The sequence below is a fragment of the Bufo bufo genome, chromosome 3 (genome assembly GCF_905171765.1).
Source record: "Bufo bufo chromosome 3, aBufBuf1.1, whole genome shotgun sequence".
NCBI classification, from domain to species: domain Eukaryota; kingdom Metazoa; phylum Chordata; class Amphibia; order Anura; family Bufonidae; genus Bufo; species Bufo bufo.
This window is the reverse complement of record NC_053391.1, coordinates 7,884,020-7,910,821: the sequence shown is the minus strand read 5'-3', so window position 1 is coordinate 7,910,821 and position 26,802 is coordinate 7,884,020.

Below are 26,802 nucleotides of genomic sequence, written 5' to 3'. Positions count from 1 at the left end.
TAGCTCAGCAGAGAGTATCACACAGGACTGGATTAGATACGCAGCTCAGCAGACTGTATCACACAGGACAGGATTAGATACACAGCTCAGCAGACTGTATCACACAGGACAGGATTAGATACACAGCTCAGCAGACTGTATCACACAGGACAGGATTAGATACACAGCTCAGCAGACAGTATCACACAGGATAGGATTAGATACACAGCTCAGCAGACAGTATCACATAGGATAGGATTAGATACAGAAGCCCAGCAGACAGTATCACACATGATAGGATTAGATACACAGCTCAGCAGACAGTATCACACAGGATAGGATTAGATACACAGCTCAGCAGACAGTATCACACAGGATAGGATTAGATACACAGCTCAGCAGACAGTATCACACAGGATAGGATTAGATACACAGCTCAGCAGACAGTATCACACAGGATAGGATTAGATACACAGCTCAGCAGACTGTATCACACAGGATAGGATTAGATACATAGCTCAGCAGACTGTATCACACAGGATGGGATTAGATACACAGCTCAGCAGACTGTATCACACAGGATAGGATTAGATACATAGCTCAGCAGACTGTATCACACAGGATGGGATTAGATACACAGCTCAGCAGACTGTATCACACAGGATAGGATTAGATACACAACTCAGCCGACAGTATCACACAGGATAGGATTAGATACACAGCTCAGCAGACAGTATCACATAGGATAGTATTAGATACACAGCTCAGTAGACAGTATCACACAGGATGGGATTAGATACACAGCTCAGCAAACAGTATCACACAGGATAGGATTAGATACACAGCTCAGCAGACAGTATCACACAGGATAGGATTAGATACACAGCTCAGCAGACAGTATCACACAGGATAGGATTAGATACACAGCTCAGCAGACAGTATCACACAGGATAGGATTAGATACACAGCTCAGCAGACAGTATCACACAGGATAGGATTAGATACACAGCTCAGCAGACTGTATCACACAGGATAGGATTAGATACATAGCTCAGCAGACTGTATCACACAGGATGGGATTAGATACACAGCTCAGCAGACTGTATCACACAGGATAGGATTAGATACATAGCTCAGCAGACTGTATCACACAGGATGGGATTAGATACACAGCTCAGCAGACTGTATCACACAGGATAGGATTAGATACACAACTCAGCCGACAGTATCACACAGGATAGGATTAGATACACAGCTCAGCAGGCAGTATCACATAGGATAGTATTAGATACACAGCTCAGCAGACAGTATCACACAGGATAGAATTAGATACACAGCTCAGTAGACAGTATCACACAGGATGGGATTAGATACACAGCTCAGCAGACAGTATCACACAGGATAGGATTAGATACACAGCTAAGCAGACAGTATCACACAGGATAGGATTAGATACACAGCTCAGCAGACAGTATCACACAGGATAGGATTAGATACACAGCTCAGCAGACAGTATCACACAGGATAGGATTAGATACACAGCTCAGCAGACAGTATCACACAGGATAGGATTAGATACACAGCTCAGCAGACAGTATCACACAGTATAGGATTAGATACACGGCTCAGCAGACAGTATCACACAGTATAGGATTAGATACACGGCTCAGCAGACAGTATCACACAGGATAGGATTAGATACACAGCTCGGTAGACAGTATCACACATGATGGGATTAGATACACAGCTCAGCAGACAGTATCACACAGGATAGGATTAGATACACAGCTCAGCAGACAGTATCACACAGGATAGGATTAGATACACAGCTCAGCAGACAGTATCACACAGGATAGGATTAGATACACAGCTCAGCAGACAGTATCACACAGGATAGGATTAGATACACAGCTCAGCAGACAGTATCACACAGGATAGGATTAGATACACAGCTCAGCAGACAGTATCACACAGGATAGGATTAGATACACAGCTCAGCAGACCGTATCACACCGGATAGGATTAGATACACAGCTCAGCAGACAGTATCACACAGGATAGGATTAGATACACAGCTCAGCAGACAGTATCGCACAGGATAGGATTAGATACACAGCTCAGCAGACTGTATCACACAGGATAGGATTAGATAAATAGCTCAGCAGACTGTATCACACAGGATGGGATTAGATACACAGCTCAGCAGACTGTATCACACAGGATAGGATTAGATACATAGCTCAGCAGACTGTATCACACAGGATGGGATTAGATACACAGCTCAGCAGACTGTATCACACAGGATAGGATTAGATACACAACTCAGCCAACAGTATCACACAGGATAGGATTAGATACACAGCTCAGCAGGCAGTATCACATAGGATAGTATTAGATACACAGCTCAGTAGACAGTATCACACAGGATGGGATTAGATACACAGCTCAGCAGACAGTATCACACAGGATAGGATTAGATACACAACTCAGCCGACAGTATCACACAGGATAGGATTAGATACACAGCTCAGCAGGCAGTATCACATAGGATAGTATTAGATACACAGCTCAGTAGACAGTATCACACAGTATAGGATTAGATACACGGCTCAGCAGACAGTATCACACAGGATAGGATTAGATACACAGCTCAGCAGACAGTATCACACAGGATGGGATTAGATACACAGCTCAGCAGACAGTATCACACAGGATAGGATTAGATACACAGCTCAGCAGACAGTATCACACAGGATAGGATTAGATACACAGCTCAGCAGGCAGTATCACACAGGATAGGATTAGATACACAGCTCAGCAGACAGTATCACACAGGATAGGATTAGATACACAGCTCAGCAGACAGTATCACACAGGATAGAATTAGATACACAGCTCAGCAGACAGTATCACACAGTATAGGATTAGATACACGGCTCAGCAGACAGTATCACACAGGATAGGATTAGATACACAGCTCAGCAGACAGTATCACACAGGATAGGATTAGATACACAGCTCAGCAGACTGTATCACACAGGATGGGATTAGATACACAGCTCAGCAGACTGTATCACACAGGATAGGATTAGATACATAGCTCAGCAGACTGTATCACACAGGATGGGATTAGATACACAGCTCAGCAGACTGTATCACACAGGATAGGATTAGATACACAACTCAGCCGACAGTATCACACAGGATAGGATTAGATACACAGCTCAGCAGGCAGTATCACATAGGATAGTATTAGATACACAGCTCAGTAGACAGTATCACACAGGATGGGATTAGATACACAGCTCAGCAGACAGTATCACACAGGATAGGATTAGATACACAGCTCAGCAGACAGTATCACACAGGATAGGATTAGATACACAGCTCAGCAGACAGTATCACACAGGATAGGATTAGATACACAGCTCAGCAGACTGTATCACACAGGATGGGATTAGATACACAGCTCAGCAGACTGTATCACACAGGATAGGATTAGATACATAGCTCAGCAGACTGTATCACACAGGATGGGATTAGATACACAGCTCAGCAGACTGTATCACACAGGATAGGATTAGATACACAACTCAGCCGACAGTATCACACAGGATAGGATTAGATACACAGCTCAGCAGGCAGTATCACATAGGATAGTATTAGATACACAGCTCAGTAGACAGTATCACACAGGATGGGATTAGATACACAGCTCAGCAGACAGTATCACACAGGATAGGATTAGATACACAGCTAAGCAGACAGTATCACACAGGATAGGATTAGATACACAGCTCAGCAGACAGTATCACACAGTATAGGATTAGATACACGGCTCAGCAGACAGTATCACACAGGATAGGATTAGATACACAGCTCAGCAGACAGTATCACACAGGATAGGATTAGATACACAGCTCAGCAGACAGTATCACACAGGATAGGATTAGATACACAGCTCAACAGACAGTATCACACAGTATAGGATTAGATACACGGCTCAGCAGACAGTATCACACAGGATAGGATTAGATACACAGCTCGGTAGACAGTATCACACAGGATAGGATTAGATACACGGCTCAGCAGACAGTATCACACAGGATAGGATTAGATACACAGCTCAGCAGACAGTATCACACAGGATAGGATTAGATACACAGCTCAGCAGACAGTATCACACAGGACAGGATTAGATACAGCAGTGCCCCCCGACCATCATGTCTCTCCCCCTCACACAATGTTAGGGTGTCTGTGTTGTCTTTGTGGGGTCGGACGCTGATATTTGGGGTAATGATGGCAGCGAGACTGGGGCCGTTTGAGCAGATGAGAAATGTCTGGCTCTGACCTGTGGCACCGGTGCCTCCTGTACCTCACTACTACCAGGGGAGTAAGGAGGGGTTCACATACTTCTCGCTATCCGCTATATACTGTCTCCTATGTACCTGATGGACAATGTGGATCATACCTGGAAGGAGCAGCAGGAGCAGCTGGGCGGTCATCTCACATCTGGTGTCCTGTCTCCTCTGTCACCCTGAGATGTCTACTGATCGCTGTGACATCCAAAAGTCTCTACAGGAAGTGGTGACAACGTGTAGATACAAAGTATCAGTAACAGCAACATATATCTAGATCCAGTAAAAAGAAGATGGAATGGTCACTCTTATATGGAAATATAGGACACTTTATTGATCATATATCATGGAATTGTGTGCAATAAAATTACAATAAAATGTTAAAACTATGTTTTGATCAATAATATGTTACAAGATGAAACAAAAAGCAGTGTTGAATGAGTGCTGGTGGCTCCAAATAAGCCCCTCTCTATCATTCGCATTCAGACTTGTTAAGTCCCAGGTGCGATAGTTCTATCTAATTTGCAGAGGTAGGTTGGTGCAAACAGCATTCACTCAGCTAAAAATCCATATAATAGCAAAATACATCAGATATAAAAATACATCAGATATAAAAATCATCAGGTATATAATCCTATAAACAATTAAAAAGAAATATCACGCTCTTTGGGATCCGTAAATGTCTAGATTTTTGTTATTCACTTGTGTTTGAACACAATCTATTGAAACGTCTGTATCAAAAGGCTGCTACAAACTGGTTAAATAATGTCAGTTTTCCTGCTGCTGACTGTTGCAATCTGCTGTTTGTTTGGCTTGATTGTAGCAGAAAATCCTTACTTGAATAACCAGCAGTGGTTCATTTAATTATTTATGGTACTTCTTAGTGTGATACCCACTACTGTGGGCTTACCTTCAGCCGCGCCGTCGGTCAAAAAGGGACTTACTGTTGAGCTCTTACTCCGTTGAATCTGCCGGCGTCCCGGCTATGGAGCTGCTCGCGTCCCACGTGTCTCTCACAGGTGATGTTAGAATCCAGTCCAAAGTGAGGATCACGGACCTTTCTTTGCCGGCGCTATTGGATGACGTATCGCAGTCTTTTAAGATAGATGGATTTCTTTTCTTTGTCGTGCACTAGGTTGAATCGGAAAGTGGGGTATTCATCCAAGTTTGCTTGACGCCAGACGCGTTTCGGGGAGACGCTTCCCCTTCCTCAGTGGCATACCCCCATTCCTTAAATCAAGGTAATTTATACCCGATGATGGTTCTTCAAAAGATCCGAGCTGGATTTGGAATTATATTTTCAAAAGGTGGTCTGGAGTTTTTAAATTCCATTCCAGTATTTTCATTCTGGTTTCAATGGGTCTTATCCTGATATATATTGCTTATAATACTTATAATATTCAGTGTGGGTTCTCATTCCTCCCATATTTGCTATTATTATCATTTATTTGTACAATACATTTAAAAACAAAATAAAATCCATTTAAAACAATAAATATATATATATATATGCACTCAAGGCAGTTTTCCCAAGCCTTGCGTGGAAGGGTTGTCCCTCCTCCATTGGAAATCTTTCTCAAAAAGCATAATTAGCCAAAAAGCATATTTAGCCAAAAAACGCATATGCGATTCCATTGCGGTTTTTGTGAGATTTGATGCATTTTCTCACCTATTATTTCTCTACCATAGTTGTGGTTCATCAGTAATATTTTCCATATGGAATCCTCTATTAAAAAACAAAACAAAAAAAAAAACATTTAAAAAAAAAAAAACACAAAAAACGCATATGTGTTTTTAATGCGTTTTTCTGAATTTGATGCGTTTTTCTTTCCTATTACCTTTATATCATAATTTTAGTTCATCAGAAGTGTCTTGAGCACAAATATTATTATAAATTATTTTCTACAGACGTTATTTGTAATTCTTTTTTCTTCTAAATGGCTACATATTATAGATGAATAGGGGGGCACGTGTGGGGTAGAGGGAGAGTTGCAGTGCTGGGAAAAACAGCCTGACATGCAACTCTACATCGACACCCACACGGACCACCCAGTGTTAGATGAACCCAAATATTTCTAATTCTGCATTTAAGCCTCTTGGTAAGAGGCTACCAAATTCGTATATTTTTCTGGATTCCGCTCTTGATAACCTCTCGATCTGATTACCTCCTCGCCAATGTTTCTCCACCTTTTCCAGCGCCATGAATGAGAGACCCTTAGGGTCTTGATGATGTACGTCCTTGAAGTGCTTAGACAGCGAATGTTTTTCATATCCTTTGGTGATGTTGTTTAGGTGTTCCGCTATTCTAACCTTCAAGGTACGTTTGGTTCTCCCAATATATTGTCTCAGACATGGACACTGGATCAGGTAGATCACATTGGAGGAGTCACATGTGAGAAAATTTTTAATGGTAATGGTATGTGAATTTTGTGTGGAGGTGGCTATTTTTCTTTTCCTTGGGAACTTGGTTTTCCTACAGCCTGAGCATCTCCCACATCTAAAAAAACCTTTCGGTTGAAGCCAATTTAATGTTGGACCTTTTTTAATTTTTTCTTTTACTGAGGGAGCTATTTGTATTCCTAAGTTTGGAGCCCTTGAATATGTAATTTTGGGGATTGGGGGCAGAAACGTTCCTATAGTTTTATCCCCATGTAAATGGTGCCAGTGGGATTTTATAATGGATTCCACTTGTTTTGCCTGAGTGTTATAGGGCAAAATAATCCTAAAATCTGTGTTACTTTCTCGTTCTGGCTTTTGTGTCGGTACGAAAAAGGTTTTCCGATCCAACTTCTTTACTTTTTCAAGGGCTTCTCTAATAATTGCATCTGGGTAGTCTTTTTCTTTGAATTGGCTACTCATATCTTTGGCTTCTTCCTCAAATATGTCCTCTTCCGTGCAGTTACGCTTAAGTCGGCGGAACTGCCCGAAAGGGACATTTGCCAGCCAGCGGGGCAGATGACAAATTGAGAACGGGATATATCCATTCTTGGCCGTAGGCTTATGGAAGGTGTTACATGAATATCTATCATTTTTTCGTGTGATCTCAATGTCAAGAAATTCAACTTTGTCGCCTCCAAAATTGGAGGGGAATTTCAAGTTGTTTTTATTGTCATTGATCTTACTGACAAAATTATCGAGACCCTCTGATGTTCCTCCCCAAATAAAAATGATGTCGTCTATATATCGCCGCCACAGGACCAGGTCTGCCCCCAGGGTCAGATCGATGTTATTTGATTCCCATTGTGCCAAAAACAAATTGGCATAACTGGGGGCAAACCTGGTACCCATGGCGGTTCCTCTCCTCTGTGAATAAAATTGATCAGAGAAGAGAAAATAATTATGATATAAGATATGATTCACCCCCTCCAATACATATTCTATTTGGTTTTCGTTCCATAATTTATTTTCGGACAATTGATCCCTCAGGGCTGCAATGCCCTGGTTGTGGTCGATAATGGTATAGAGGGACTGGACGTCCAGGGTACCCATTATCCAATGGTCCTGAACGTCCAGGCCCTCCAGAACGCCCACGATCTCTGTTGTGTCACGTATATATGATTTTATCTTCTTTACCTCTGGCTGGAGCAAAGTATCTATATACTGTGACAGATTTACTGTTAGGGATCCAATGCCCGAAATGATGGGACGGCCCGGTGGGTCCACTATACTTTTGTGGACTTTTGGAAGGCAATAAAAAATGGGTAATCTACCCGGTATATCCAAAATAAAATTATACTCTTGTTGTGTTAGGATCTTCTGTTGTAGTCCTTTTTCACAGAATTGGGAAAGAGCCCGTTTAAACTCTTCAGTGGGGTCCTTTTTTAAGGGAATGTACGTAGTTTGATCTGCCAACTGTCTATGACATTCCTTATTATATTGATCTTCCCCCCAGATCACTATTGCCCCTCCTTTGTCCGCAGGGCGAATGACTATTTTTTCATTTTTCTGTAGTTCCCTTATAGCTTTAATCTCTCCCCTTGTCAAATTATTTTTATAACTATTCTTTATTTTTATTTTCTCCAAATCCGCCTCCACACTTTTTTGGAATGTGGCCATTTCTGGACCAATCTCTGCTCTAGGGAATTTTTTTGATTTGCTCCTTAACTGTGTATGGATCTATGAATCCTGTGTCTGGTGTTCCATAGTGAGTGGATTTTTAATAAAGTATTTTTTTAGGCAAATCCTTCGAATAAACTTTTGGATGCCTATGTAAGTGTCAAATTTATTCAAAGAGGATGATGGTGCAAACTTTAACCCTTTATTTAAGAGTGTGATCTGAGTGGAGGTGAGATTTATTCCACTCAGATGAATGATGTTATCTATTACATTTAATGGTGATTTCTGTGTTCCCCTCTTCCTCTGTGATCTTCGTGTCTTCCTCTTTGTTGGTAATTTTCTCTGTGATGTGTTTCTCGTGTGTTCCCTAGGTTGTGATTGTTCTGAGGATCTATTGTCCAAATCTCGTGTCTCCCTAGATCTACTTTTGGACATGTTTGATTCCTCTGTTCCTCTGGTGCTCTGTGTCTCAGATTGTAAGGTGCTCTGTGCATGTGTGGTGTTGTCCTCCTGCGATCTGCTGATTGGGGCTGTTTTTGTTTCAACCGTGGGGAATGATGAGGGGGAGTCTGATCTAAAAAAGAATTATCTGCCAAGGTCTCAAATCTGTTCTGTGTCGGTATATTATACCTCCTTGGTTCTTTCTGTTCACTATGTTTAGGTTGGGAATTTTCTCTTATATATTCCTCCCTATTAGGTCTCTTCTCATCTTTTTTAGTCGTATGTTTATATTTTTTAGTTTTTTTAGCTATAATTTCTTGCTCCATTTTATCCAGACTTTTATGTAGCCTTTCCTGCCACATTTCATATGTCTGGTCTTTTGGGAACTTATCTAACTTTATTTTTAATTTCATTATTTTGTCTGTCAGGTCATCCAGAATTGTAGTCCTCCTTTTGATAATAAGCTCCATCAGGGCTCTAGATTGTAAATGTAATAGGTCCTCCCATTCTTTTTTAAAACTCTCACTTAATAAATCCTGGGCTGGAATTTTATTCAATTGTAGGCCCTTAGGGACTTTATCATGGCTTAAATACAACCGTAGGGAACGTATTTCCCAGATCTGTCGTAATTTTTTATGTAGAAGATCCTCCAATTCTCTAAAAGATTCTACTATTGATCTTTCTTCTAAACTGCCAGGATTCCCTCCTTCCAGGTCCTCAAAGCTATAGGTTTCTGCCTTGAGTTGCTTTGTCTCCATATAATTCCATATATCCATATTGGGAGCAGAGGGAGCTTGATCTCAGGTGGGTGAATTAAATTAGTAGTAAATTCAAAAAAAGGGATCCGCTCACCTCTATTCTCTCAGGATAGGCGCGGGTGAAGGTAAGCCCACAGTAGTGGGTATCACACTAAGAAGTACCATAAATAATTAAATGAACCACTGCTGGTTATTCAAGTAAGGATTTTCTGCTACAATCAAGCCAAACAAACAGCAGATTGCAACAGTCAGCAGCAGGAAAACTGACATTATTTAACCAGTTTGTAGCAGCCTTTTGATACAGACGTTTCAATAGATTGTGTTCAAACACAAGTGAATAACAAAAATCTAGACATTTACGGATCCCAAAGAGCGTGATATTTCTTTTTAATTGTTTATAGGATTATATACCTGATGATTTTTATATCTGATGTATTTTTATATCTGATGTATTTTGCTATTATATGGATTTTTAGCTGAGTGAATGCTGTTTGCACCAACCTACCTCTGCAAATTAGATAGAACTATCGCACCTGGGACTTAACAAGTCTGAATGCGAATGATAGAGAGGGGCTTATTTGGAGCCACCAGCACTCATTCAACACTGCTTTTTGTTTCATCTTGTAACATATTATTGATCAAAACATAGTTTTAACATTTTATTGTAATTTTATTGCACACAATTCCATGATATATGCTCAATAAAGTGTCCTATATTTCCATATAAGAGTGACCATTCCATCTTCTTTTTACCATATATTTCAAATTTTGGTTTGGAGCACCTATCCTGAGAGAATAGAGGTGAGCGGATCCCTTTTTTTTAATATATCTATATCCGACAGCAGATCTATCTATCTATCTATCTATCTATCTATCTATCTATTATCTATCTATCTATCTATCTATCTATCTATCTATCTATCTATCTATTATCTATCTATCTATTATCTATCTATCTCATATCTATCTATCTATCTATCTATCTATCTATCTATCTATCTATCTATCTATTATCTATCTATCTATCTATTATCTATCTCCTATCTATCTATCTATTATCTATCTATCTATCTATCTATCTATCTATCTATCTATCTATCTATCTATTATCTATCTATCTCATATCTATCTATCTATCTATCTATCTATCTATCTATCTATTATCTATCTATCTATCTATCTATCTATCTATTATCTATCTATCTCATATCTATCTATCTATCTATCTATCTATCTATCTATCTATTATCTATCTATCATCTATCTATCTATCTATCTATCTATCTATCTATCTATCAATCAATCAATCAATAAAGCTTTATTGGCAGGTCTAAAATTATACATTAGTATTGCCAAAGCATGTGGGAAATAGGGGGTTGATAAATGGGGACACACCCGGGGTCGGTGTATAGGAGTCGGTGGCGTATCATGACAGGGGGGGGGAAGGGGTGCGGACACACTCCGGGTCAGGATATTGGAGTCCGTGGTTTATCAGGCTCCTCTCAGTCTGTGGCAGGCACTGATATATAGTGCTGCTATGTCCACAGAGTTCTCTTCCTCTCCCAGCAGGATGGGCAGCTTCTCTTCCTCCTCCATGGAGCTGAAGTCTGGGCAGAAATCAGACAGTCTCCTAAAGTGGATGTCCCTCACTGCTGACTATTTGGGACAGTATATCAGGAAGTGAGCCTCCTTCTCCACCGCCTCCAGGTGGCACTGCTGGCATAGTCTGCTTTCTCTAGGCATGTAGCTGTGTCGATGCCGTCTGGATTCTATGGCCAGGCTGTGGGCGCTCAGTCTGTAGCGGCTCAGGATTTTCCGATCTCTGGGGCTCTCTAGTTTCTCCAGATATGGGGCCAGTTTGTAGTCTCTCTGCAGGCTCTGGTAGACCGTCAGCTTCTGGGATGCTCTCACCTCCTTCCTCCATTCACTGACGTATTCCTCCTGTCTCTTGTTTACTGTGTTCCTGGTCCCGGTTTTTGTGAGGTGGTGTGGGGTGATTTTCTGGTTGGGCTGGATTTCAGTAAGTTGATTTTGGGGCTTTGCCTTGCCTGGGATCCCTTGGTGTAGCAAGGCTTTATGGTGATGGGAGCCTTCACTACTACCATGTAGATAGCCCCAGAATTATAGCACCCTCTTCTGGATTGTAAAGTGTAGAGGGAATCTGCCCAGCTCCCCTCGACAGGCACTGTTAGAGGTGCTCCGATGGACCTGGAGGAGATGCTTACAGAATTCCAGGTGGAATATTTCTGTTGGGCTGGAATCTTATCTTGACCAGTTGGGGTACATGTGTAGTGTCCCACTAGGTAAATGTGGGCACTACACAAGGGTCAATTGGGCCACTTTGTTTTCCAACTCCTGAGGAACAGTGGCATTGTATTTTACATTACATTTTAATGTATATTGCTATGTTTTTTATGTGTATTTTTCCTGTTTATCTGTGTATCAGGCCTGTTAGGGTGTAGTTCCTCCTCCTAGACAGTAGAGGGAACTAGGGAACCCCTAATATATATAGTCAGGTCCTGTGCAGGGAAGAGGAGAGTAGAGTCAGGAGTCTGTGTAGAGCCAGAAGAGAGTGTGCACTTTAGCCAGAGAGGAGCTGAAGGCCACCTCCTGACATGCAGCTAGACAGCCCAGGCTTCTAGTTGCCACCAGGGGAAGAAGTTACCTCCTGAGAAACCTGAAGTTCCTATAACCAGTGCAGAGCAGAGCAAAAGTGTTTCCAGCCAACCTGAGGGCTGAAGGGCAGAAGGATCTACTTAAAGCAAGGAGATATATACCTGAGGAAGTTTCCCTAACCAAGGATAAAGCCAGCAATAGGGCATACGGGCCTTGGGATAAAGACAGACAGGATTCTGAGGAAAAGTGCTGCCTGATCTGTAGGTGTTTAAACTTCTGAGTATCTTGCAAAAACAGTGTGCCTACCATTTGTATAAGCCTGCTTGTGACTGCTGCTGACATATGGAACTTTGCCAAAAGGCTGTAAATAGTTAACTGTTTCCAGTAAAAGGAAGTTTTGGTTCACCACAACATCGTGTTCCTCAATTATTCCTACCATAAATCGGTGTGCCACCGTTACCGGCACTGGCGTCACAAATTTAAAGGGATCTTGCCATCGGCACCTTAAAAACACCTGCAACATCCAGGGCACCTCATCTACCATCAGGCCTGGTCCCTATACACAGAGAGTGTCCCAGAGGACTTCTGTGCCAGCCTCTCCATCACTGCTGTACGTCTGCCCAGGGTATGCAAAAGATTGTGAGTACTACAACCACCCTCGGTTAGTAACTACCCCTGTGACCTCACTATTCGCCTCACCCTGCAGGGCGGCGTACTGCACACGTGAGGGCCCCAGACTTCACTGCCATACAGGAGGATTGGTGCAATGATGGAGTCAAAGATTTTAAGCCAGACCCTCACGGGTGCTTTGAGGTGGTACAGTCGTCTTCTGATGTAGATGGTCTTGCATGCTTTGTCTTTCAGCTCCTCAATGGCTGATTTGAAGCTCCCAGTCTGGTTAATTATCAGGCCCAGGTAGGTGTACCTGTTGGTGGCTGTAAGAGGGCGGTTGTGTAGCGTGAAGGTAGGGGGCCTGGCTGACTTTTTTTTTCCTTCTTTGGAACACCATAGTGTTGGTCTTTTTTAAATTGATGGGAAGGGCCCATGTGGTGCTGAATTTCTCCAGAAGGACTAGCTGGTCTTGGAGACCTTTCTCAGTTGGTGATAGTAGGAGAAGGTCATCCGCATACAGGAGGAATTTCACCTCGGTGACATGGAGGATGAGACCTGGTGATGGGGAGGACTCCAGAGCCGCCACCAGCTCGTTGATGTAAATGTTAAAGAGAGTTGGACTGAGGCTGCAGCCCTGTCTGACTCCTCGGCTCTGCTGGAAGTAAGCCGTTCTCCTCCCATTTACCTTCACGCTGCATCGGTTCTCGGTGTAGGAGCTTTTGATGACGTTGTGTGTCTTTCCTCCTATTCTCAACTCTGCCAAATTAGCATCTTTTCACCTACTGTTTTGGTGAATAACTACAAGATTTCGGCTTGAAATAAATTTATCTGGATTCTTCACACATGCCTGAGCAATTGAGTTTATTGCTGCCTGATGAGAGTCTGAAGTAAGTACACAGTTCAATACAGATTCACCATTGCTACATGGAGTCATTGAGCACAACACTTATTGTCAGGATATTGAGTCAGAACAGTGAAACGATGAAACACAGAGCAGCTCCCAGCTTCTGACTCACAGCTGCTGTGTCGGTGCAGTGACAGGCAACCATAGCATAGCAGCTACACCTCAAACACAGCATAGATTCTTCTAGCAATATCAGATTATTTCTGTATCCTATTAATCCTGCCTGTGTGACAACATGGCTGAAGGAAGTGCTGCACAGAATGTCCAGCCAGAGCTGCAAGAGGATATGGACCTTAATCCTCAACCTATTGAAAGAGCTCGATGCCTAACTTACTCTACATGGAAGGTGAGAGAATATCTTGAGAGCAGGAAACTTGAACTTTCTTCCAAAGTCTCTGGTTTATGGCAAAAACCGCTTGGTCATATCTCCACCATCTCTCAGTCTGCTTGTGAGGAATCACCACCAGTGCACTTTTCCACAATGTATGGGCTGTATTCAAATGCAAATACTAAATACGTTAATTTTTTAGAAAGACCCAAGATTCTCTACAAGAATTGCTTAGCTTCTAATGTCCTAATCTTGAACATAAAAACCTAGTATGTGAAACCAAGTCCAAAATAGCTTCAAGAATCGCTCAACTGCAAGAAACGCCATCTCATGTTTCCAAATCTACCAGGCATTCCAAAAGATAATCTAAGTCGTGATCTTCAAGATATTGTATGGTCAGTGACCAGCTTATAAGAGCGTGTGCAGAGGCTGAGACTACCAGGATACAGACTGAATTTGCACAAAAAAGGACCACTATGGAAGCCAAAACGGCATCCAAAACAGCCGAGATGGAAGCGGCAGAAGCATCCAAAAGAGCCGAGATGGAAGCTCTACAGAAACAATGTGAACACGCTACAGCCATGGCAAGGTTAAAGGTTCTAGAACAAGCTGCTAGTGGAAGTGACAGTTCCAGCTTAAGGGGAGTGGATGTAGAAGACCCCGTTAAGCGCACAAGAGACTATGTGCTAAGCCAAAATAGCATTCCTGTAGGTTTCAGATGTTCCTCCAGGACAACAAGGAGCAGATCCTTCTGCAGAACCCCGCATTCAAGGTCAGTACAATACTGTCCCCATGCTGCGTCCTGTACCTCCTTCACACATCACAGTGCACCGAGACCCTACACCTCTGCAACCTCAATAAATAGGTACCTGGGTCCAAACCAATGTACCAGCAAGTTGTCAAACCCCTGGCAACCGTGACGGTCAAGCTTTACGTGTAACTAGACCTATGGACATTAAAACAGCTCTTGAACTAAATGCCTACACAGCTCCATAAGTTCCTATGTCTCTTAATCAGACTACCACAAACAATATGATCAGCACAACTCAACCCACAATTTCCTGTCTGAAGTCAGAGAAGTCGGACATGTCAGAGTTTGCGAAGTACATGGTCCATTGTGACCTTACCAAAACTGGCCTCACCAGGTTTGATGATTAGCCCCAAAACTACAGAGGTTGGAAATGTGCTTTTAGGACCGCAATTGATGATCTTGGCATTACAGCTGCTGAAGAACTTGACCTGCTGGTCAGATAACTCGGCCCGCAATCTACAGAACTTACCCTTACACATTAGGTACTTGTAGTGGTGTCACAGAGGTCTCTGGAAGGAGAGCCAGTGGACTTATAGTAGCTTCACTTGACAACAATGTCAGGATACCCTTGTCAACTCTTGCTGAATGTAACCAGATACGATCTAATAGAAAGGAGATTCCTACACCAGAAGTGGCTCTTTATCATGCTCATCTAAAGTCTATAGCCAATGAAATACAATCTCTTGACAAGAACGCAAACATCCTACTTCTGCTTGGCAGAGACATTTTCCGGGTACACAAGGTACGCCAACAAATTAACGGACCTCATGATGCTCCATTTGCCCAACACCTTGATCTTGGCTAGGTCATCATAGATAATGTTTGCATAGACCAGACTAAGAAGCCTACTAAGATTTCCTCATTTAAAAACCCCATGTCTTACCAAATGGTCACAGCTCTTATTTTCAACCATTTCCGCACCATTACTAGGTGAAAGAGAAGTTCACCGTTAGTAAGTGGCCACACGGCTGTCCAGATAACATTCCTTCTTCCTTGTCCTGGGACGACAGCCTTGGATCAGCAGTCTTTAATCTAACAATTGCAGATAACAAACTAGCACCTGCAGCGTGGAAGCACCATTACCCTTCTGCTCTCCAAGAACAAAACTACCAAAAAATCTACAACAAGCAGTTGCCAGATTCTCTTCTTTAAAACACTCCTTAAAAAGGAAACCAGAAATGGAGAAACATTTTGTGGACTTTATGCAGAGCATATTTGACAGAGATCATTCAGAACCTGCACCACCACTAGAAGAAGGAGAAGAATGCTGGTACCTCCCAACCTTTGGCGTGTATCACCGTCGCAAACCTAAACAGATTAGAGTGGTGTTTGATTCCAGCGCTCAGTGTTTCTCTCGACAACCAGCTCCTCACTGGGCCCAATCTCAACAACAATCTCATGGGACAAGATCATTTCCCTCATGCTACCAACTTAAAGAACCTTGATCTTGGTTCTTATTCGCCTCCCATTAAGCGCAGCCTAGGTTTGGGGTGGGACATCAAGCAAGATACGTTCACATTCTAAGTGTTGGCCCCTGACAAACCTTTCACTAAGTCTTGTCTTTTGTGAATAATATCTATGATCCTCTTGATTTCATAGCTCTGATCACCATTCGTGGCAAGATGTTGCTGAGACAGTTAACTGCGGAGAACGTAGACTGGGACACACAGCTACCTACTGAAAAACACACTCTGTCCCAAGACTTGAACCCTGTGCAGCCGTCCTAGCAGTAGAAATTACTGAAGTCATAAAGGATGAAATGGCTAAGAAATACAGGAGTGTGTGGTGGCTCACCTGTCGTGGCAAATGGATAAGGTGCTCTGTTTCCCTGAAAAGCCTCACAGAATAAATATGAATAATTCTATATAACAGGCACTGTATCATTCAGAACTGCATCGAGTGATATAGAGATAGTGTAGATGATGTATATTTTTGTATGTGACCGCCCTCCTAAGCTCTCAATATCACAGATATAAGTATAATATAATAAAGTGGTAGGTTGTGGTGGCTCACTAGCAAGTAGTTAAGGTATGGTTCTGCAAGCTCATATAGAGGGAATCACCCCACCCTCTCTTAAAGGCAAATGTAGTAATAGAGTAATGAGCGAGCACTCATACACTTGGCAACCAGATTGACATGTGCAGAAAATATTTATTATATCCCCATAAAATACAAGTAATAAAATTTATAAGAACAATGTAGCAATAATATACAACATTACAGTCACATATATTGTGGTAGATATGATCAACACTATATTCATATGACTCAATAGTGTCGATAAATTCAATAATATATATCACACCAAGAAACTTCAAGTATATGCTGTTATTTGGGAAAGAGGGGGTATTATCTTCTAGCGCTCTATCCCAATTTGGGAAACTGAATGTCACTGAAAATGTTGTAGGTGTATTCACTGGGAGCGCAACATGTTCATAAAGTGTCCACAGGAATCCTGATAATGTGAAAAGTCTCTTATAGATAATCCTTTTATGGTCGATATGAGCTTTGGATTGAAGAAAACTTTAAATCGTTGTTTGGCTTACCGTCTAGCGTCTGCTGTCTCTCTATTGCTTCAATGGAGCTTTAAATATTTGCCGGCTTATTCAGTCGCTCCATACAGCAAGCTGGTTTAAATTTCGCGGGAGTTCCAAAGATCGCGGGAGTTGCCACTCTGTTCCGCAATTTCCTTTGGTGCAGCTTTCGACGATAAGAATAGTTAATCCTTTACTGTAGAGATTTTCTTCTGTATGGCCATACAGTATTATCGGAGGCTTTTCAATGCAGGTACATCACTTGTTTCACCATACGCGTTACGGGTAGATTCACTCTCCCTTCCTCAGTGGTCCCTTTCACTCTCCCTTCCTCAGTGGTCCTTTTTCACTCTCCCTTCCTCAGTGGTCCTTTTTCACTCTCCCTTCCTCAGTGGTCCTTTTTCACTCTCCCTTCCTCAGTGGTCTCCCTTCCACTGAGGAAGGGAGAGTGAATCTACCCGTAACGCGTATGGTGAAACAAGTGATGTACCTGCATTGAAAAGCCTCCGATAATACTGTATGGCCATACAGAAGAAAATCTCTACAGTAAAGGATTAACTATTCTTATCGTCGAAAGCTGCACCAAAGGAAATTGCGGAACAGAGCGGCAACTCCCGCGATCTTTGGAACTCCCGCGAAATTTAAACCAGCTTGCTGTATGGAGCGACTGAATAAGCCGGCAAATATTTAAAGCTCCATTGAAGCAATAGGGAGACAGCAGACGCTAGACGGTAAGCCAAATATCGATTTAACCCCTTAAGGACCGGGCTCATTTTCACCTTAAGGACCAGGCTCATTTTCACCTTAAGGACCAGGCCATTTTTTGCAAATCTGACCAGTGTCACTTTAAGTGCTCATAACTTTAAAACGCTTTGACTTACCCAGGCCGTTCTGAGATTGTTTTTTCGTCACATATTGTACTTCATGACACTGCTAAAATTGGGTCAAAAAAGTTAATTTTTTTGCATAAAAAAATACAATTTTTACCGTAAATTTTGAAAAATTAGCAAATTTCAAATTTTCAGTTTCTCTACCTCTGTAATACATAGTAATACCCCCAAAAATTGTGATGACTTTACATTCCCCATATGTCTACTTCATGCTTGAATTGTTTTGGGAATGATATTTTATTTTTTGGGGATGTTACAAGGCTTAGAAGTTTAGAAGCAAATTTTGAAATTTTCAGAAATCTTCAAAATCCCACTTTTTATGGACCAGTTCAGGTTTGAAGTCATATTGTGAGGCTTAGATAATAGAAACCTCCCAAAAATGACCCCATTCTAGAAACTACACCCCTCAAGGTATTCAAAACTGTTTTTTCAAACTTTGTTAACCCTTTAGGTGTTCCACAAGAGTTAATGGCAGATGGAGAAACAATTTTGAAATTTATATTTTTTGGAAAATTTTCCAATATAATCAATTTTTTCCAGGAGTAAAACAAGGGTTAACTGCCAAACAACACTCAAAATGGGTTGCCCTGATTCTGTAGTTTGCAAAAACACCCCATATGTGGTCGTAAACTACTGTTTGGCCGAACGGTAGCACATAGAAGGAGGGGAACACCATATGGGTTTTGGAAGGCAGATTTGGCAGGACTGGTTTTGTTTATACCATGTCCCATTTGAAGCCCCCTGTTGCACCCCTAGAATAGAAATTTCAAAAAAGTGACTCCATCTAAGAAAGTACACCCCTCAAGGTATTCAAAACTGGGTTTACAAACTTTGTTAACCCTTTAGGTGTTCCACAAGAGTTAATGGCAGATGGAGAAACAATTTTGAAATTTCTATTTTTTGGAAAATTTTCCAATATAATCAATTTTTTCCAGGAGTAAAACAAGGGTTAACTGCCAAACAACACTCAAAATGGGTTGCCCTGATTCTGTAGTTTGCAAAAACACCCCATATGTGGTCGTAAACTACTGTTTGGCCGAACGGTAGCACATAGAAGGAGGGGAACACCATATGGGTTTTGGAAGGCAGATTTGGCAGGACTGGTTTTGTTTATACCATGTCCCATTTGAAGCCCCCTGTTGCACCCCTAGAATAGAAATTTCAAAAAAGTGACTCCATCTAAGAAAGTACACCCCTCAAGGTATTCAAAACTGGGTTTACAAACTTTGTTAACCCTTTAGGTGTTCCACAAGAGTTAATGGCAGATGGAGAAACAATTTTGAAATTTCTATTTTTTGGAAAATTTTCCAATATAATCAATTTTTTCCAGGAGTAAAACAAGGGTTAACTGCCAAACAACACTCAAAATGGGTTGCCCTGATTCTGTAGTTTGCAAAAACACCCCATATGTGGTCGTAAACTACTGTTTGGCCGAACGGTAGCACATAGAAGGAGGGGAACACCATATGGGTTTTGGAAGGCAGATTTGGCAGGACTGGTTTTGTTTATACCATGTCCCATTTGAAGCCCCCTGTTGCACCCCTAGAATAGAAATTTCAAAAAAGTGACTCCATCTAAGAAAGTACACCCCTCAAGGTATTCAAAACTGGGTTTACAAACTTTGTTAACCCTTTAGGTGTTCCACAAGAGTTAATGGCAGATGGAGAAACAATTTTGAAATTTCTATTTTTTGGAAAATTTTCCAATATAATCAATTTTTTCCAGGAGTAAAACAAGGGTTAACTGCCAAACAACACTCAAAATGGGTTGCCCTGATTCTGTAGTTTGCAAAAACACCCCATATGTGGTCGTAAACTACTGTTTGGCCGAACGGTAGCACATAGAAGGAGGGGAACACCATATGGGTTTTGGAAGGCAGATTTGGCAGGACTGGTTTTGTTTATACCATGTCCCATTTGAAGCCCCCTGTTGCACCCCTAGAATAGAAATTTCAAAAAAGTGACTCCATCTAAGAAAGTACACCCCTCAAGGTATTCAAAACTGGGTTTACAAACTTTGTTAACCCTTTAGGTGTTCCACAAGAGTTAATGGCAGATGGAGAAACAATTTTGAAATTTCTATTTTTTGGAAAATTTTCCAATATAATCAATTTTTTCCAGGAGTAAAACAAGGGTTAACTGCCAAACAACACTCAAAATGGGTTGCCCTGATTCTGTAGTTTGCAAAAACACCCCATATGTGGTCGTAAACTACTGTTTGGCCGAACGGTAGCACATAGAAGGAGGGGAACACCATATGGGTTTTGGAAGGCAGATTTGGCAGGACTGGTTTTGTTTATACCATGTCCCATTTGAAGCCCCCTGTTGCACCCCTAGAATAGAAATTTCAAAAAAGTGACTCCATCTAAGAAAGTACACCCCTCAAGGTATTCAAAACTGGGTTTACAAACTTTGTTAACCCTTTAGGTGTTCCACAAGAGTTAATGGCAGATGGAGAAACAATTTTGAAATTTCTATTTTTTGGAAAATTTTCCAATATAATCAATTTTTTCCAGGAGTAAAACAAGGGTTAACTGCCAAACAACACTCAAAATGGGTTGCCCTGATTCTGTAGTTTGCAAAAACACCCCATATGTGGTCGTAAACTACTATTTGGCTAAACGGCAGGACATAGAAGAAGGGGAACGTCATTTTTGGAAGGCAGATTTTGCTGGACTGGTTTATTGACACCATGTACCCTTTCAAGCCCCCTGATGCACCCCTAGAGTAGAAACTCCATAAAAGTGACCCCATCTAGGAAACTACGGGATAAGGTGGTTGTTGTTTTGGGACTATTTTTGGGGTAAATTTGATTTTTGGTTGCTCTATATTAGTCTTTTTTGAGGCAATGTAACAAAAAAATGTAATTCTAAAATTGTTTCTACATTCACTATTTGGTTTTGTGGAACACCTAAAGGGTTAACATAGTTTGTAAAGTAACTTTTGAATACCTTGAGGGGTGTAGTTTCTTAGATGGGGTCACTTTTTTGGAGTTTCTAGTCTAGGCTACATCAGGGGGGGCTTCTAATGGGACATGGTGTCAAAAAAAAAAACTGTCCATCAAAATCTGCCTTCCAGAAACCATATGGAGTTCCCTTCGTTCTATGCCCTGCCGTGCGGCTATATAGCCATTTACGACCACATATGGGGTGTTTCTGCAAACTACAGAATCGGGGCAATAAATATTTAGTTTTGTTTGGCTGTTAACCCTTGCTTTATTACCGGCAAAATGGATTCAAATTGAAATTTTGCCCAAAAATTGGTGTTTTGGCACAGTTTTTATTTTATATTTTTAACACCGTTCATCCGAGGCGTTTGGTCAAAAGTTATTTTTATAGCGACGACTTTTACGCACGCGACGATGCCCAATATGTATGGTTCTCAGACTTTGGAGACACTAAGCAGGCATCCTAAAACTGCGGCCCTCCAGATATTGTAAAACTACAATTCCCACCATGCCCTGCTGATGGCTGTAGGTTGTCTGGGCATGCTGGGAGTTATAGTTTTACAACATCTGGAGGGCCGCAGTTTGAGGATGCCTGCTCTAAAACTAATATTTTTTGGGGAAAGAAAAATTGTTTCCGTGTCTCCAAAGTCTGAGAGCCATAGTGTTTTATGTTCTCTAGTGGACTGTTGAGGATTATAAAAATTTAGTACTCCATGGAAGTGTGATACTCCCTGAAGCAATTGATAATGCAGAGGCCCGGATGATCGGGGCAAGTGTCACATTGAGTAGTGGTGTCCTTCCGTATCCCCCTCTTGTGACACACTCTGCACTTTTTTTGGGTTCGTCCCTTCTTTCCAGTATGGGGGACCACACCTGGAAAGTGTTGGCCAGGGACGATCCGGGCGCCTCCAATTCCCGAGGTACTCCGGCCTGCTCTTTCCCGGTCCGAAAAGATCAGGTCTTTGAGGACTGCCTCATAGAACTGGAGGAATGTCCCTGTGCTGCCAGCGCTTCGGGATAGTACAAAAGAGTTGTACATGGCAACCTGTACCAAGTAGACCGCAACTTTTTTGTACCATGCCCGGGTTTTGCGCATGGCGTTATATGGCGTGAGGACTTGATCAGAGAGATCAACTCCTCCCATATACCGATTGTAGTCGACGATACAATCGGGCTTGAGGACCGTTGCCGCGGTACCTCGCACAGGGACAGGGGTGGTGCCGTTACCGTGGATTGTGGACAGCATAAGGACATCCCTCTTGTCCTTATACCTGACCAGCAACAGGTTTCCACTGGTAAGGGCACGGGTCTCACCCCTGGGGATAGGTACCTGGAGGGGGTAGGCAGGGAGGCCGCGTTGATTTTTCCGCACGGTCCCACAAGCGAACGTGGATCTGGCGGCAAGGGACCTGAACAAGGGAATGCTGGTATAAAAGTTATCCACGTACAAGTGGTAACCATTATCCAGCAGTGGGTACATAAGGTCCCACACGAGTTTCCCGCTAACACCCAGAGTGGGGGGACATTCTGGGGGTTCAATACGGGAATCTCGCCCCTCGTACACACGAAATTTGTAAGTGTACCCTGAGGCACTCTCACAAATTTTGTATAGCTTCACGCCATACCTCGCCCGCTTTGTGGGAATGTATTGGCGGAAACTGAGTCTCCCCTTGAACGCAACGAGAGACTCATCAACCGCGACCTCCCTTCCAGGTACGTAGGCCTGCTGAAATGTGGCCCCAAAGTGATCGATGACCGGCCGTATCTTATACAGCCGGTCATAGGCAGGATCACTTCGGGGGGGACATGCTGCATTATCGGAATAATGCAGACATTTCCGGATGGCCTCAAACCGGTGACGTATCATGACCATACTGTACAGTGGGGTCTGGTAGAGTATGTCCCCACTCCAGTATTGCCTGACACTGGGTTTTTGGACTAGACCCATATGCAGCACGAGGCCCCAAAATGTCCTCATTTCGGCTGCACTGACCGGCGTCCAGCCACCGGGTCTAGCCAAAACTGAGCCTGGGTTTTGAGCGACGAACTGTTGGGCGTACAGATTCGTCTGCTCCACCATCAAATTCACCAGTGAGTTACTGAAAAAAAAACTAAAATAGTCTATTTCAGTAAACCCCACTGTGGGAATCTGGATTCCAGGATTGCCAGCAAAATCCGGAATCTCAGGCTCAAAGTCCACTGGGGGACACCAGCTAAGTTCATCGGCAGGGGGCTCCGGTGGACTTATTTGGTGGGCCGGGAAACCAGTACGAACCCCAGGGCGGCTCGTACTAGGGTGGGCCACAGGATCCCTAGCATGTGGGGCCCCTGGCTCCGCCTGGCGGCGTCTCCGCCGCCTTGGTGGCTCATCGTCATCAGATGATGATGAGGAGGATGCGGATGACAAAAGGAATGTGGGGTCATCCTCATCCTCACTGGGGCTCTCAGAGTCGGAGGCAATCTGGGCGTATGCCTCCTCTGCCGAGAACATCCGGTGGGCCATGGGTGTGTGTGCGTGTAGGTGTGCGTGTGTGGCAAACTTTATTATATGTGCGTGTGTGTGGGGGCAACGGGTGTTCGCGTACTAAAAAGTCCAGGCAAAAAAATGGGCAAGTGTTAGAAAAAAAAAAAGTTAAAACTTGCTGATCAGCGGTACAACGCTGATCAGCGGTCGGTGGGGTGGTGGGGCGGGCGATGCGCTAACAGTGGACGGACGCTAAAAAGTGCCGGCCAGTCAGCGCACGCAGAAAAAAAAAAGTGGTGGTGAGTGGGGGGTGGGGGGTGCTGGTGGGGGGTAGGTGGGGGGGGGGGGGGGCAGGTGGGGGGGGGGGAAGTGGCTGGTGGGGGGTGGGTGGGGGGGCAAGTGGCAGGAGGGGTCTGGGTTAGGGTTAGATGGAAGTTTGGAAGTTTGGAATAAAAGTACTTTTTTTTTTTTTTTTCTAACTTACTTTTCCCTTCTTTCCCTGCCTAACGGTGCCTCTCCCTCACTGACCCTAACCTACCTGGGTGGCGATGGGTGCAGGAGGGTGATGGATGCCGATTAGGGGGACACAGGAGCTCGTTCTGGACGGTGCTGCACGGTCAGGGTGCTGGACAGGAAGAGGAGGGGAGAGAGGAGCGCAGGAAGTTTGAATCTCGCGCCTCTCTCCCCTGCACCAATCAGCACCCTGGACAGCGGCATTCAGCACCAGGGCCAGCACCGCCTCTCCAAATCCTCGGACTGCGATAGGTGGTGTATAATTACGCCACCGATCGCAGTCTTTTTCCGGTTCATCGGGTCACAGGACACCCGAATGGACCGGAAACGCAGAAAACCGCAGGTCTGAATTGACCTGCGGTTTTCTGCGATCGCCGATACGGGGGGGTCAAATGACCCCCCCCTGCATTGTTACGGGATGCCGGCTGAATGATTTCAGCCGAAATCCCGTTCCGATTAACCCCTGCGGCGCCGGAGTTCCGATTTTAAGTCAGGACGTACCGGTACGTCCTCGGTCCTTAAGGACTCGGGAAATAGGGCGTACCGGTACGTCCTAGGTCCTTAAGGACTCGGGAAATAGGGCGTACCGGTACGTCCTAGGTCCTTAAGGGGTTAAAGCTCATATCCAAAGCTCATATCGACCATAAAAGGATATGCTATAAGAGACTTTTCACATTATCAGGATTCCTGTGGACACTTTATGAACATATTGCGCTCCCAGTGAATACACCTACAACATTTTCAGTGACATTCAGTTTCCCAAATTGGGATAGAGCGCTAGAAGATAATACCCCCTCTTTCCCAAATAACAGCATATACTTGAAGTTTCTTGGTGTGATATATATTATTGAATTTATCGACACTATTGAGTCATATGAATATAGTATCGATCATATCTACCACAATATATGTGATTGTAATGTTGTATATTATTGCTACATTGTTCTTATAAATTTTATTACTTGTATTTTATGGGGATATAATAAATATTTTCTGCACATGTCAATCTGGTTGCCAAGTGTATGAGTGCTCGCTCATTACTCTATTACTATAATATAATAAAGGGTATCTGCCACACCAATTAATTGTATAAAATATTAAATAGATTGAAGCATATAACTGCATGATTTTCCTAGTCGATGAAGTAAAGTCATGGTTTTATTAAAGACACGTAGGCGAGTATTGCTATCCCTTTCTTTACTGTCCACCAATAGCAGCAAAGAATACATTTTACAAAATTAATCAAGAACAAGAAACCATAGTAACAAAGTCCCTCCCCTGACAGCCCCTTATAACAGGCAGCTCCTCCTCTGGACCTTCCTCTTTCTTTGAGAATCTGACACCAAGGCCGGAATTACAACCAGGAACCGAATCCCGAACTGGAACAGTGCAACTGGAGGAAAAACCGCCTCAGCACCAGCAAAACTGCGCGATGGGGCCAACCTGGCCAACTTGTGGAAAGGTGAACCAAAGACGTAGTAAGTCGCAAACGGTAGGAACTTCAACCTGAAAAGGAGAAAAAACTGAGAATATAGGGAAATAAATAGAGCGTAAACCCCAGACTCGCTGGGCAATCAAAATCATCTAGATGCATGAAGAATAAATAACACCAATAAATAAATTATACAAATATAAACGTATATTATAATAAACAAGGGAGGGAAAAAAGGGTGGGCAATACTCGCCTCCGTGTCTTTAATAAAACCATGACTTTAAGTCATAGACTAGGAAAATCATGCAGTTTTACATCAAGACACGGAGGCTTGTCCAATTATGGTAAAAAAAACATGCGGAGGAGGACAAAAATAAAATTCCCTGAATGTCGTTACCCTAGACCAATCATCTAGGCGTAAGATGTCCTCCAAACGAGCCCCAGAAATCGCCAAAGAGGTAGCAGCCGCACCTCTCACCAAATGCACGGTGAAAATGGAAGTATCCACTCCCGCCAGGGAAATAACCCACTTCATCCAACGAGCTAAAGTAGGGCTGGAAACTGGGCCGAAAGGATGGCGAATGGAAAGAAAAAGCTGAGGAACCGTAGAAGACCGATGAGGCCTGGTCCGCGATTAGTACTCCCGTAAACAGGCAACTGGACAAAGAGCCGGCGCAGACGGGAAACTGGGATATGATACCGATCTGATGTTGGTCTTAGTGCGTCTGGAAATGTTGAAGGTGACGCCTTCAGGACTAAAGGATCTGGCATCATGATCAAGAGCCCGGACGTCAGAGACCCGTTTGCACAAAATAAGACAAAAAAGAGTCACCAACTTGGCCGACAACTGCTGCAAAGAGAAGTCCGGATTATTGGGCCATGAAGAAAAGAAAGACAATACGGAAGAAACATCCCAAGTCGTAGTAAAACGAGGACGGGGAGGACGAGCCAGGCGAGACCCACGCAATAAACGACAAACCGAAGGATGCTGCCCAGCAGGGGTACCATCAAAACCCTGATGCGTGGAAGAAATGGCAGATCTAAAGAGGTTAATCGTCCAGTACGCCTTACCTGCCTCAAATAAAGAAGTGAGGAACTGTAACAGGTGTCTCACAGGTGCCGAAACGGGATTCAGGTCCCGTTCCAGGCACCAGCCAGAC